The sequence below is a fragment of the Microtus oregoni genome, unplaced genomic scaffold (assembly GCF_018167655.1).
Source record: "Microtus oregoni isolate MIOR12 unplaced genomic scaffold, Mior012 000113F_000, whole genome shotgun sequence".
Taxonomy (NCBI): Eukaryota; Metazoa; Chordata; class Mammalia; order Rodentia; family Cricetidae; genus Microtus; species Microtus oregoni.
The window spans coordinates 2,048,023-2,062,298 of record NW_024544739.1 but is presented as its reverse complement, the minus strand read 5'-3'; the positions used below and the strand labels follow the sequence as shown (position 1 = coordinate 2,062,298).

General features: G+C 39.5%; 1 pseudogene; it reads right to left on the bottom strand.

Moving 5' to 3' along the window:
* Positions 1 to 404: 404 nt before the first annotated feature.
* Positions 405 to 1,198, bottom strand: LOC121443821 (annotated as a pseudogene).
* Positions 1,199 to 14,276: the final 13,078 nt, after the last annotated feature.

Below are 14,276 nucleotides of genomic sequence, written 5' to 3'. Positions count from 1 at the left end.
CTGTCACATCTTTCCATTTGACATGTTTTTCCCTCAAGCTTTATCCCGCCCCGAGATCCTACAACTTTTTGTCCCCTCTCCACTACTTCTTAGACAGCCATCTTGTCCTTTACCACACCAAGCATCCCCAGTCCATCATTTCCAAGGGGAAAAGACCATAAATCCTGCTTTGTTTTGAGGCATGTATTTCTGTGATATCCCATCCACCAAACACAATCCATCATTCATCAAAGAACACAACATGTTCACAAATTTTTATTTTTCGAGCAAGAATATTCCATTGGAAAAAAAATACCAGGATTAATAGAAGACCTGAGGCATCTCTGAAAAAACACATTCCCCAAACACAGTTTTAAGTCTGCCCCTCAAAATTTGAGAATTTCACTTTAACAGATCTTCACCAAATCATAGACATAGATATGGAAGTCATTATCAAACTTGATGAAATACACAGAAGGTTTTGTGGGAATTTGGCAAATAATTTTACCTATCTCTTGGGTTCCATCTTTTTTGTTGTACTGCACACTTTTGCCTGCCAAGGAATCCCTGCCTAATTCCATAGTCACCTCTACTGGAGGACATTCAGGCATGATGTGGATGTTGCCTTCAATGGAGTCATCAAGATGGTGGTAAAGGTACAGGAGTGGATCATTCTCATTGACAATGTAGAAACAGGTCATCATGGTCTGCACCTCATCTGGGACAATGCCACTCCACTGCTCCTTAGAGCCTGACATGATGTGGAGGTTGACTTCAAGGTAGTCATCCAGGAGGTTGTAAATGTACAAGACCAGATCTTTCTTGTAGGTAATATAGAACCAGGCCTTCATGATTGGCATCTCCTCTAGGACCATCCCATTCCAGTCTTCCTTAGAGCCATTTGTGCCCGTGAATGTATGTTTCACTGCTCTGCCAACTATGGTGTTTGAGAGATGAGTGTCTGTCACCTGAGAAATGGCACATGATTAGGCAGGATCTTAAGGTTTAAAATCCTTTCATCGCTGTGAAGCTCCAAACCATAGACACAATCAATCCCATCATATTTCAACAAATAGTGAGAGGGATATGTTGGCAGTTGATCTAGAATGATGGCTTTCCACTGGGTGACTAGTTCATTGGCTTCCTTCCATCCATGAGAAATTCTGTGGCCAACAATATTCTCCAGAGCCTCAAAAGGCTTACTCAGTTTTTGCTTCTGGAGAGTTGGCCCATTCTTCTTCTGGAGAGGTAACATGCATCTCATACTAAGGAGGCATCTTCATCATGGCAGTAGACTTACTGAGATAGGCCACAGCACTGCTGTTCCACTGTCTCTTGGTTCTATTTCTGTGCTTGGGCTTCATAGCTGCCAATCTCTGCATTGGAAGAACTCTTCAGTTTCAATCAGACACAAAGTGGTTTCCTCCACCATAAGTGCCTGCAAGGATAAGAAGGTGAGGATGTGAGGTCAAGACTGTTTTCTGGAAGATCTTTGGGGCGGGTGACAAAGGCAGTGCTGAATAGATTTCGGCTGCCTAAACGTAATATTGTCTTAAGAAATTCATAGGAAAATTATCAAACTATTGTCTACAGCTCAGTATATGTGTATCAGAGACACATTCCTGCTGGCCAAAGGCAATGGACCTCTAGTGAGAAACCTAATTCCTGACTGACTGTGTCAATGAGAGGAGACTGTATGCCTATGCCCAAAGTGAGAAAGAAAAATCTGAACAGATGGCAAAGAATTCGAAGGACAGCCACTTCTTTCCTTCCCACCCAAGCTCTTGTTTAGGTGGTTGATCCAAAACCACCTGCCCAAGGTCATGGCACTCCAGTCCACTGGCTCTCTATATTGTGTCCCCTGATCCAGACCCATGTTTATTACATAAATCCATACTGTGTCTTCATTAGAGAAGTGAGAATTGTGAGACAAACTGAAAAAATAAAGTCTCATTAATCTGGGCAACAGTACCATTTAGAAACAATTAATCTCGTTTAAAACACATATAGACAAAGAGGATCTTTGCCACTTTCGTGGACTGATGAATTGGGCATTGATAGCAAAGAAAACGTGGGAAGAATACCTGGCATTCACAGTCCCCACAGCTATCAAATATAGAAGCTGTTAACAACATAAATTTTAGACTCACAGGAGATTTGAAAGAAACCTTTCTGGGACTACAGAGGTCCCAGTTGCTTCCTAAACATATTTACCAAAAGAAAATGTCTTGTCTCTCCAGATTCCATCTTCTGGAAATGTTCAGCTGCCTAATCCTGTTGAACAGTTGTGGAGCCCAAGAGCTGAACTCACCTCCTCAGCCACCGTGAAGTCAGTAAGCCCACCGTCACAGAAGACTAGTGCTTCATGTGGAACAGTGTTGCCACCCCAAACCACAGCTTTGTGACATCACCAAGGCCCTACTTATGTCATAAAACCCCTCATAGACAGGTTTCTTCCCTACTAACCCACAGAAATATCCAGCATACAGGTCCTATAATGCTGCTCATACAGCCCACAGGAGACCAAAATAAAAATCCCACTCACCTTCCCAAATACATGAGTCATATTTTGCCAAGTAACTCAATCTCTTTATGTGTTTTTTTCTGTAAAAGTCTTTGGTGTCTGAGTCAACAACTTACATGAATTTTTTTTTCCTATGTCCAATCTCTTCATTGGTTATCTTCTATTGATTTTTATATTACTTTATAACAATAAGTATCAAAATTTCCACTTTGTTTCCTCCTCCCACTTTCTTCTCGCTCCCCCTCCAAACCTCTCCACTCCAACTCCATTCCAAATATGAAGCACGGTACCTTGACCTGTCGGTAGTCCAAGCCCCCCCTCATCCAACCAGATTTAGGAAGGTATGCATCCACATAGAATAGGATCACAAAATCCTGTATATGAAGTGCAGAAAAATGCCAGTGCCATTATCATTGTCTTCTCAGTCAGCACCAATTGTCAGCCACATTCAGAGCTTCCAGTTTGATCCCATGTTCTTTCATTCCCAGGCCACTGGTTTAGTTGAAATCCCCCTTAGTTCAGGCACAGAGTCTCAGTGTGTGGACCAAGCCATTTTATTCCTGACATCCTTGCTCTTATTCTCCATCAGTCGGCTATTCAACTGGAGCTTGGAAGCTCCATCTAGTTTTCTGATTTTTACCCTGACTTGATCTCCATCATTTGCCAAACAAAAGTTCCATGGCAATATTCAAGATAGTCTTCAGTCTGACTATAGGACAAGGCACCCATCCTGCCCATTGACATAGCACAGTGCAGTCAATCTCTCCTAAACTGCCCAAGTTCTTAGAGAAGGTCACCCCATGGCTATCGAAGAACCCCTCTAGAGATAATGATCTTGATATCCCGAGAATGGCCCACTAAATTGATATATCATCAGTGTATGTGCATTAACTTGTGTGTGTGTGTGTGTGTGTTTAAATCACAATAAAAACAAATGGATTATAATATTGAAATTTCTTCTCATCTTGAGAAGAATGTTTGCTACAGAAACACTGTCAGTGTAGTACTGAGAGTGTAAGCTGTCTCAACAAGGAGAAGTAACTGGAGGAATCCCCCAGGAGTTAGGCTCAGTGTCCCAGGAATTACGCTCAAGGAAAGTCAATGAACTCATGGATGGAAGATAGAACTCAGCCTAAATAACACTCCAAATCATTTAGGTGGAACATTAGATACTCTTGCAACAGTTACAAGATGTCTAAAATGCCTGGACTTGAACATAAGGGGAACACAATGATTTGGTGCTGAGAGTGCATGGCAAAACTGATTGAATTGGCAAAAATTATGGAAGCATACCAAGGAAACCACCAGTGGGACAAAACACTAGGAAATCTCTATGACAACATATCATGTTGACAATTCTGAGATTTATAGACAAAGGAGAGGTCTTAAATATATCACTGTCACACTGGTGATGATTAATCCATTCCTTCGTAGTGTTACTCCCTGCTTTGTTTAAGATAACCTGTCAATTCTGTCTATTTAGTTACAGGGAAATTTGCATTGCTTACACAGATAAACAAGCAGCATCGGTTACTGCAGAAGCAAAGGCAAGGCAAAGCAATCATAGACATGTTGTTGAATGCTGATGATGTTATTGGGAGTTTTGCGGGGTTTTTCTTAAAGGGAAATCATCAGTGACTCTCATGCATGAAGCAGATCCTGTCTCTGTGATGTATCTAGTAGGACTGAAATAAATAAAGTTAAATAGTTTTTTTTTCTCACATTCTAGTAACCTTTTTTTTGCTATATCTAAATAAGTGTTTTGCATGAGCTCCTTCCTCTCCTTCAGCTAAGAGCCACTGAGATACCAGCCCATTGAGGTGTGGTCTCTCTCTCTTTCAAAAAGCAACATTTACCTTCAGCTTGATTTCTTGCTTCCAGTTTCCCTTCGGCTACTTGTCTCCATTCCTGAACCTGCGGAGGTCTTTTGTCAGGGATGGTCATCTGTAAGTTTCTGCCCTTTAAAGAAATAATCATGCTATTAATCACAATTCTAAACTGGTGTGGGAGATAGTTTGTGACTTATGCCTTCATATGTGATACAAGCAACCTGGGTGTGGAGGGTGTTCTCTCTGTTCATGTGTGGAAGTCATGGCAGCAGGAGTAGATGGCTGCTCATTCTCTGTAAGGAAATAAGAAAACAGTGGAAACCAAGGACAAGGATGTCCTGAAATATCAAGGCTTGTTCTTTCAGGCCCCAAAGCTTCCAGCTAGGTTCAGGGTCACCACAATCTCCAAAACCCACTGAGCATGAATTATTCAGAACCAGAAGCCTGTGTGTGCCATATCACATGAATCATTGTGAGTACACCAATCTGTTTTTTAATGCTACATTCTTTTGTCCCATCAGAACCATATTTATTACCAATAAACATAACTTGCTGCATCTTTGGGGTCCTAGAATTGCTTTAAAGTGTTGTTGGGACATTCTTACAAACATTTATGTGTTGTTTGGAGACCTTAAGTGGACAGCACTTATTTCAGAACAAAGGCCGTTGGGTTCTAACCTATGCTTAGTTGTTGGCTAGACATTGGTTTGCCTGTAGCTATGGCAGGATGGATTTGACTAAGGAAAGGAGACAGTATATATGGAGGCAGGTAACCTTACCTTTGCAAATTACCCTTTTGGCGGCCCTACTTCAAGCTCCTCTCTTCTCCTAATCTTGGTTTTTTTTTTATTAGTTTAGGACTAGAATTAAATCTCAATCTACATAATCTGTGAACACTGCATGAGTTAAGTATGTGTGACCACCTTGATATCTGCCTGTCTGACAACAGGGGCAGAGTTCATGGGCATCTGACGCATAGCACAGGATTGTCAGCAATCAATCTCTAGTCCACCTAACTCTACAGCATAAGATTTGTCTTGGTTGCTCATGTGATCTTCCTCATATGATCTCCATCCACAGAGATGTCAGAAATATCCTCCCCTGAGAGGGCAAGTTCTTTACAAATGAAAGATTATACAACAGAAGAGACATGGAAGATTTATTTCGGCAAGCTGTTGAAAGGATAAAGTGATGGTAGTAAGTCATTGGTTAGTTAAATAAAGAAACTGCTTCCCCTGTTAGGTTAGAACATAGGTGGGAGGAATACAGAGAACAGAATGCTGCGAGGAAGAGGAAGTGATCTCAGAGATGCCATGATCCCCTCTCCCGGGCAGATGTGAGAGCTCTCCTCTCTGAGGCAGATGGCAATGCAGCCAGCAACCAGGTCAGACATGTTGATTCTTTCCTGGTGAGCGCACTCAGATGCTACATAGATTATTAGAAATAGGTTAAGCAGCTAAACTAATGGGCCAGGCAGAGTTTAAAAGAATACAGTTTGTGTGTAATTGTTTCTGGACATAATCTAGCGAGGCTGCCCTGGTGCTGGTGATGCAGTCCCGCTGCTCAAATTACTACAGCATGGCACTCAGACATGTGGAAAACTGAATCCACTGAAAGCTTGAGAAAGCTTGGGAAAGCGTAAAGCATGTTTTCTTGGTAGCAGCAATATCTCGGGTCTGCTCTACTTGCTAGTAGCAAGCAAGTGCACTCATTTAAGAGAGGCTTCCTGATTCACCTTCAGCTACTGTTTGAGGCAGGAGGGCCACCTACAGAGAGAGGGCTTGAGTGTTGTCTGTTCCACCTTGTTTGATGGCAAGGACCTTGAAACACTGTAGACTTGTGGCACTGAATGTGGCTCAGGCCAGTACCTCAGCCACAAGTTTGGAATGGCAGAAAGCTACGGAATCTGTTACATCTAGCTGGCAAAGCCACCTCTTTATTCCTACTGAGATTTCTTTGTAAATTAAAGACTCCTGTGGTCAGAAAAACAGAGAGAGATATAGAGTAAAGAGAGATTCAAAGACCAACAAAAATTTTAAATGATTTACAGTGTGTTAAAAATATGTGCAGGCTAAAATTTGAAATTCTTAAAATTAAAAAAAAAGGAAGAGAGTTTGTGGTTGTGGTAGTACACAACTTTAATCTCAACACTTGGGAGGCAGAGAGAGATTGACCTCTGTAACTTCAAGGTGTGGTAGCACACACCTTTAATCCCAGTGCCTAGAAGGCAGAGACAAACAGGTCTCTGTGAGTTCAAGGTGTAGTACCATACACCTTTGATCCCAATGCCTGGGAGGCAGAGACATGTGGATCTTTGAAACTTCAAGGACAGCCTTGTCTACAGAGTTATTCCATGTAAAAGATACAGAGAACCTGTCTCAAAAGGCAAAAAATAAAAAAGGAAAAATAAACAAAATAGAGGCTTACATTGAAGCTCACAAAGATGGAAAATACACAGAGAATTTTTATATTGTATGCTTTTGTGCACTGTTTGAATCACTTTAAGGTTGAGGAAGGATCAATAGCTGCTAAAAGATATTTGTTTATAAATGCTGCTTAACTAATCCAACATAGATATTTTGACCGTGCCTTGACTTTGAAATTTGTATCTAAGGACATGATGCTTTGGAAAGGAGTTTCTTATTTTGTTTTCACAGAGGGTGACAGTCTGTGGATTGTCTCTATCCCGTTATGGTATGATGGACCATGCCCTCTTGAAAGGATGCTGTGAACATCTTCAAAAAATTGCTTCCCTCAACTGCCAACTGAGATGAAACTAGCACACAGGTTATGAAGGCATATGTCATAAACAATGCCACACCAGTTTGGAATTATGATTAATAGGCTGGTATTTATTTAAAGGGGAAATAACTTACAGATCACCGTCAGCCCTCTGCGCAACCAGGAAGGGAGTATAGTCGTTGGCAGATCAGAAAGTGAATAGAGCGAGGAGAGGGAAGTGGCCGCTCTTTTAAAGAGAGAGAGACCACGCCCCAATTGGCTGGTATCTCAGCAGCTATAGGCTGGAGGAACGGGAGGACCTCCCACAACACCTCCCCCTTTTGTTTAAATAAGAGAGTTCTAAACCTGCTATGAAATTATATACAATAAGTACAAATATCCTATTCTAACTAGCTTAGGTCTTGTATAATAAATAACTTGGCCAAGTCATGAGAGAAAGTAATTACATTTATATAGTCTTCAACCCCATCAAAGACCTGAGAAGGGAAATAATGTTATCTGGTTAATTAGGAAGTTCAGTAAAACAACTTCCAAAACATGCAACAAATCACAGAGACAACTAGCTACCTAGGCAATCACCCAAATTCACGTTAGCAGCGTTGAAGCAACCAACTTTGGCTAAGGCCTAACATAACTGACATACCATTTTCAAAGGCAAGCAACTTTTCAAAACTATCTTACCCTGTCTAGGCAGGATATGACAGTCCTGTTTTATCCATTGATGCACCATCTGTATCTCTGTCAGTGGTTGTGGTATGGGCATTTCTTTGCCCCAAGGCCAGTTCTGCCAAAAAGAAAGGCTCCAGGTAGAGTGTCTTTGGTGTTCAACATTCTCTCGGGAATAGAGTGATGTTGCCAGGAGCAATTGTGTCTCACTACCACTAAACTCTACATTAGATTAAAAGCCATTTTCTACAGCTCTTTGAAGAAGTTGAAGATTATCTATCTATATTGAGTATAATCTCTATATATCTAAAGAACCTGATTAGTCTAATTGTAACTGATAAACTTAGAAGACTTAGTCTATATAATTCTCAATATCTATCTAACTTAAAGACTAAGACAATAAATGACTTTAAACAAATGAGGACAATGACCTCCAAATATAAACAATGTACAAATATTTATTGCAGTAGTTAAATATATATCAATACACAAACATTATATAAGTATCTTCATCAGAGGAAGAAATGTACACTGCAATATGGTAAATATATAAAATATATATATATATCAATACAATATATGTCAATACATAAAAATGTTTTAAACAGAGGTAGAAACATTCATGCATACAATAGTCAATATTAATGAACTTTGTATCAATATACAAGTATCTATACCAATATATTTGTCTAAAAACAGTAACTCAGAATTACAAATCTATTATCCTATCATCACTCTTTTTTTTTCAAAATGATTCCTGAGCTTATAAAATTCCTCCCCCAACCCTCAATCTTATACTAATTATAATCAACCCCTAAATGATGTCCCTAAACCCAAGGGCAAACTTTACTGTGAGAGGGGCGTTGTCCTCTAGAATTACTTCCAGCTGTCATGGGGGTGACGTTCTCTCAGGGGGATCCTGTGAAAGTAAAATGATGGTTAAATTTCAAGATCAATGTCTTTTAAAATTGCCAATAGTCTCTGAATATTTAGTGCTGGTCTGGCCAAAATGTTGTATAAGATGTGCACCATTTCAGCTAACCAAGTTGGAATTGTCTTGTGCAGCAGGTACCCAAAGCAGGTCTTGTAGTAGCACTATCAGTATCATGACATCATATCAACCAGGTGGAGTTGTTATGGGGCCCCATCTTCTTCCTGGAAACTTCAAATGTCACTTCAGGAAAAACTCATTGTTCATTGTGAAAAACTTAAACTTTAGTCATATATATATATATATATATATATATATATATATATTCATTGAAAGGCGTGATAGATATATTCAATGAAAAGTATGATAGATATGAAGAAAAGCAAAGATGTTTTCTAAACTCATATTTCTTTCTGTCCCATATCAAGGCTCTTAATATGAGACAGAAACTCCAGAAATTCTGGGGTTTTCTCTTACTAACAGGCTTGGAATTGGAGAGGGACTGAGCCAGAGTCCAACTTCAACACCGGATTTATAAATTTAGAAATATGGTTTAATATATTTTACCTACACAACTCAATCGGTTTTGTTGATATTTCCTATTGGGCAGGTATTTTTCCATCTGTCAGTATCCAAACATCCAGGGTCCCTTGAATTTTTCAAAGATGAGTGTTTTCCTGTGGAGATAAGAACAGAACCCTGCCCCCATTCTATATGTTTTGCTTACCACCTGTATGAATATCATCATTGTGGATGAGTTGTCATTTCTCCTTTCCAAGAGGTTTCTCCTCTTCAAATCGATTCTTTATTAATTTTGATGGTATCCAAAATTTTTCTTTCTCTGTGGAAACAAGAGCAAAACCCCTTCCCCAATGTAGCACATCTCCTGGCTTCCACTTAGAGGTCAGCGCATCTTTGAAATAAATCGGTTGATTTAGTTCAGCAGACTTTTCCATTATCCAATGTCTTTCTGCTGCTGTCGTTCCTTTCTCATTGGAGTTAAGAAAATTCAAGCTTAATAAAACATTATGTAATCTATTTCTGGGGGTATTTTCGGTCCCTTTCTGTTTGTTCAGCATATCCTTTATAGTACAATTTGATCTTTTTATTACTGCCTGACCTGTAGGATTATTTGGTATACCTGTAATGTGTTTTATACTATAATAATCAAAAAAGCGTTTCATTTTCTTAGATACATATGCTGGACCATTATCTGTCTTTATTTGAGCAGGTATACCCATGATGGCCATAACTTGCAATAAATATGTGATTACTGAATCAGCCTTTTCTGAGCTCAGGGCAGTAGCCCATTGAAAACCTGAATACGTGTCTATGGTGTGGTGTACATATTTTGATTTACCAAATTCCATATAGTAGAACACATCCATCTGCCAGATTTCATTTCTCTTAGTGCCCTTAGGGTTACTCCCTGCAGGCAACGATTATAGAAAGAACAAGTAGGACATCTCTTTATAATGTCCTTCGCTTGTTGCCAAGTAATGGAAAATTCTTTCTTTAGGCCTTTACTATTGACATGATGCTTCTTATGAAATTCTGAGGCCTGAAACACACTTCCAATCAATAATTGATCAATCTCAGCGTTGCCTTGGGCTAGAGGACCAGGCAGACCTGTATGGGGACGAATGTGTGTTATGTACATAAGACAAACCCTATTCCTGATTATCTCTTGTACCTGGATAAACAATGAAGTCAACTCTGTGTCATCTGGTATAAATTCAGCGGTTTCAATATGCAAGATAACTCTTTCTGCATATTGTGAATCTGTAACTATATTAAGAGGTTCTTTAAAATCCCTTAGCACCATAAGAATGGCATATAATTCTGCCTTCTGGACAGAATTATAAGGGCTTTGTTCCACCTTACTCAATTCATCTGACTTGTAACCTGCTTTCCCTGATTTATTTGCATCAGTATAGAACTTACGGGCTCCAGTTATTAGAGCATCACGTACAATTACAGGAAGAATCCAAGAAGCTCTTTTTATAAGGTTAAGTCTACCATTTTGGGATAGTTGCTATTAATTTCTCCCCCAAAATTAGCAAAAGCTCTTTGCCACGGTTCATTGTCTTCCCATAACTTTTTTATTTCTTCAGTAGTAAAAGGCACTATAATTTCTGCTGGGTCTATACCTGCTAGTTGACGTAGTCTCAGCTTACCTTTTATAATTAATTCAGAGACTTTTTCCACATAAGTTTTTAATTTTTTACTTGGTTTCTTAGGTATAAATATCCACTCTAAAATAATATCTTCCCTCTGCATTAGAATCCCTGTAGGAAAAATTCTGGAAGGCAATATGACTAGGATGCAGCTAAGATTTGGGTTCACCCTATCCACATATGCCTCCTGTAATTTTTCCCCAATCATTGTCAGTTCTTTTTCTGCTTCAGCTGTCAGTTTTCTTGGACTATTCAAATCTTTATCACCATCTAAGGTTTTGTTTAAATGAACTATTAGATCAGGTGTTATCCCAACAGCTGGGCGTAGACTGGAAATGTCTCCTAACAATCTTTGGAAGTCATTAAGATTCTTTAACTGGTCTCTCCTAATTTGTGCCTTTTGTGTTTTAATTTTCTCTAACCCTATTCTGTAACCTAGGTAATTAATAGAATTTTCTCTTTGAATCTTTTCAGGGGCAATTTGTAATCTCCACCTAGGCAAGACTTTCTTTACTTCTTCAAACATCCTTTCTAAAGTATCTTTATTTGAATCAGATAACAAGATGTAATCCATGTAATGATAAATGATGGACTTGGGGAATTGTTTACAAATTATTTCCAATGGCTTACTTACAAAATATTAGCACGATGTAGGCCTATTGAGCATACCGTGAGGGGGGAGAGTCCATTGATATCTCCTATTAGGCTGAGAATTATTTTAAGTAGGCACTGTGAAGGCAAATTTTTCTCTGTACTTTTCTTGTAATGGTATAGTCTAAAAACATTCTTTCAAATCAATAACTATAAGAGTCCATCCTTTTGGTAACAGAGAAGGCAAAGGAATTCCAGATTGTAGTGGGCCCATTGGTTGAATTACTTTGTTGACATCTCTTAGATCTGTCACCATTCTCCATTTTCCAGATTTCTTTTTTACAACAAACACAGGAGAATTCCAAGGGCTGGTTGATTCTTCAACATGGTGAGCATCTAGTTGCTCTTGCAACAGCTGTTCCAATGCCTGTAGTTTATCTTCAGCTAGAGGCTACTGTTTGATCCATATTGGCTTTTCAGTTAGCCATTTTAAATGTAGGGCTGTTGGTACCTCTAAAGGTTTGGTATTTGCTGTATGTTCTTGTAGAGCCTGAATGGCTGGTGACCTTTTTCCATAATACCTCATCAAATCCTTCCCAGAATTATGAGTTCCTGGAACTACAGGAATGTTAATCTGTGTATTCCATTGCTGTAGCAGGTCACGGCCCCATAAATTTATGGCAATATTGGCTATATATGGCCTTAGTCTTCCTATTTGTCCCTCGGGCCCTATGCATTCAACCCATCTTGTGCTTTGTTTTACACGAGATAGGGTTCCAATTCTTAGGAACTGAACATCTACCTCTTGAAGAGGCCAATTTGGATGCTAAGATTCTGGGGTAATGATACTTACATCTGCACCTGTGTCTAATAAGCCTTCATTAAAAGTGCCATTTATACAGACTCTTAGCGTTGGTCTTTGATCGTTAATAGAAATCTGCCAAAATATTCGTTTACTCTCTCCTACTGTGTTTATTGACTCATCCTCTACACTTAATTCATCATTAAGACCAGTATTACATTTTACAGTGGAAATTGGAGCTTTTAATTTTCTTGGTGAGGCACGTTTTCCACTTTGACTGGGAATGACTGGGCCACTGTTGGCTTGGGGCCTGTGAGAGGCCCCTCAAGGAGTTTCCCGATGTTATTGGGTTCCCTTGTGTGTCTGTTGTTGACCTGCATTCGTTGGACTAATTTCGGCCTTTACCACATCTCCTACATATACCTGAAGGCCTAGGTCTCCTATTTTTGTCATTCCTGGAGGAGATTTTATTCCTAGAAATTCTTTGCCTGCAATCCCTTTTCAGATGTTCTAATTTACCACAATTAAAACACATGGCAGTTTGATGTCTCCTCATTGTTGTGGAAATCGCTTCTCCTACCCAAGATTCATCGTTATAGCTAAATGTCTCAACATTCATCGTATGCTGAATCCATTCATCCACAGATGCTGATCTAGACTTTAAAGGCCCAGTTATCTTTTTGCATTCTATGTTTGCATTCTCAAAAGCTAGAGATTCAAGAAGTATTCGTCTAGCTTCTGGGTCTGTTACCCCTACGTCCAGAGCCTTAATTATTCTTTGCAAAAAGTCAATAAAGGGATCTCGCTTTCCCTGCCTAATTCTGTTATATGATTCTATCCTTTTTGCTGGATCTTGTATCCTATTCCAAGCATTTAAAGCTGCTTGGTGACATAGACACACTTCATCATCATAAAACGCTTGGACCTGTGAATCAGCATATTCTCCTGCACCAAGAATTTGATGTTGGGAAACCTCAACACCTTTTGCTCTCCCTTGCTGTTCCATATGTTTGGATTCTTCTCTGTAATAAATTTCAAACATCAAGGAAGGTCCATTATCTAAAACTGCAGACACAAACTGATGGAAATCATGGGTTGTAGCTCTAGTATTAGAAGCCCAAGTCCTTATCTTTTCCTTTACATATGCAGAGTGCAGCCAAAATTAATAATAGCTTGCTTAATTTCTTTTAGATCATTCATTGCTATTGGCATCCATCTTGCATCTCTGACTCCCTTTGAGCCTTTAGAAGTTGACGCTTTGTCAGAATTAAGTATAGTTTATGCCACTAAATCCTTGGGTAAGCCAGTTCTAATAGCTGGTGTTCGCATTGTATCCTGTCCTTGTGCCTTATTACTCTGTTCACCAGCTCCAATCATTTCTTCAATCATTTCAAGTCATTTTATTATTGTCTTTATTATTGTCTCTTTGAATCCTGAATCTCCTGACCTGCATGAGTTTCTAGTAACCATTGTGTGGTTCTTAGGAGTGCCATATTCTTCCTAAATGATAGAATATGCAAAAGAATACTGAAACCTTGTAACCAGTAAATTAAGTTATCCCCATAGTCATATAAACCTTGTATGATATAACCCATTGTATTGGTAACCAGAACAGTAAATTTGCGTTGGAAATAAAAACTGCCATATTTCCTATTTTCCAACAGGTGGCGCTGTTGCCAAATGGCGAGGAAAACAGGGTCCTTTTTCAGAGTCTGCCTAGTATTTGTTAAAAACTGGAAAATGTAAGTTGCTCAACAAAGTAAATGCAATTAAATCAATTCCAGAGATGGAACCAGAAACCCACTATCCAGGGGTAGAGAAGAGCAACCTGGAAGCCGCTTATGCCTCCACATGACAGAGTCACCCTGAGGGGTTGCAGCTTTCAGCAACCGCATGCTCTGGTTCATGCCACTTAAGCAAGTGAGATTTAAAAATGACTCAGAAAAGAGCAAACCATGCAGGCGGAGAATACGCAGGCCTGTGGAGTTTAAATCCAGGTGTGGAGGCAGATGATAGGGTGCATGGGGGTGGGAAG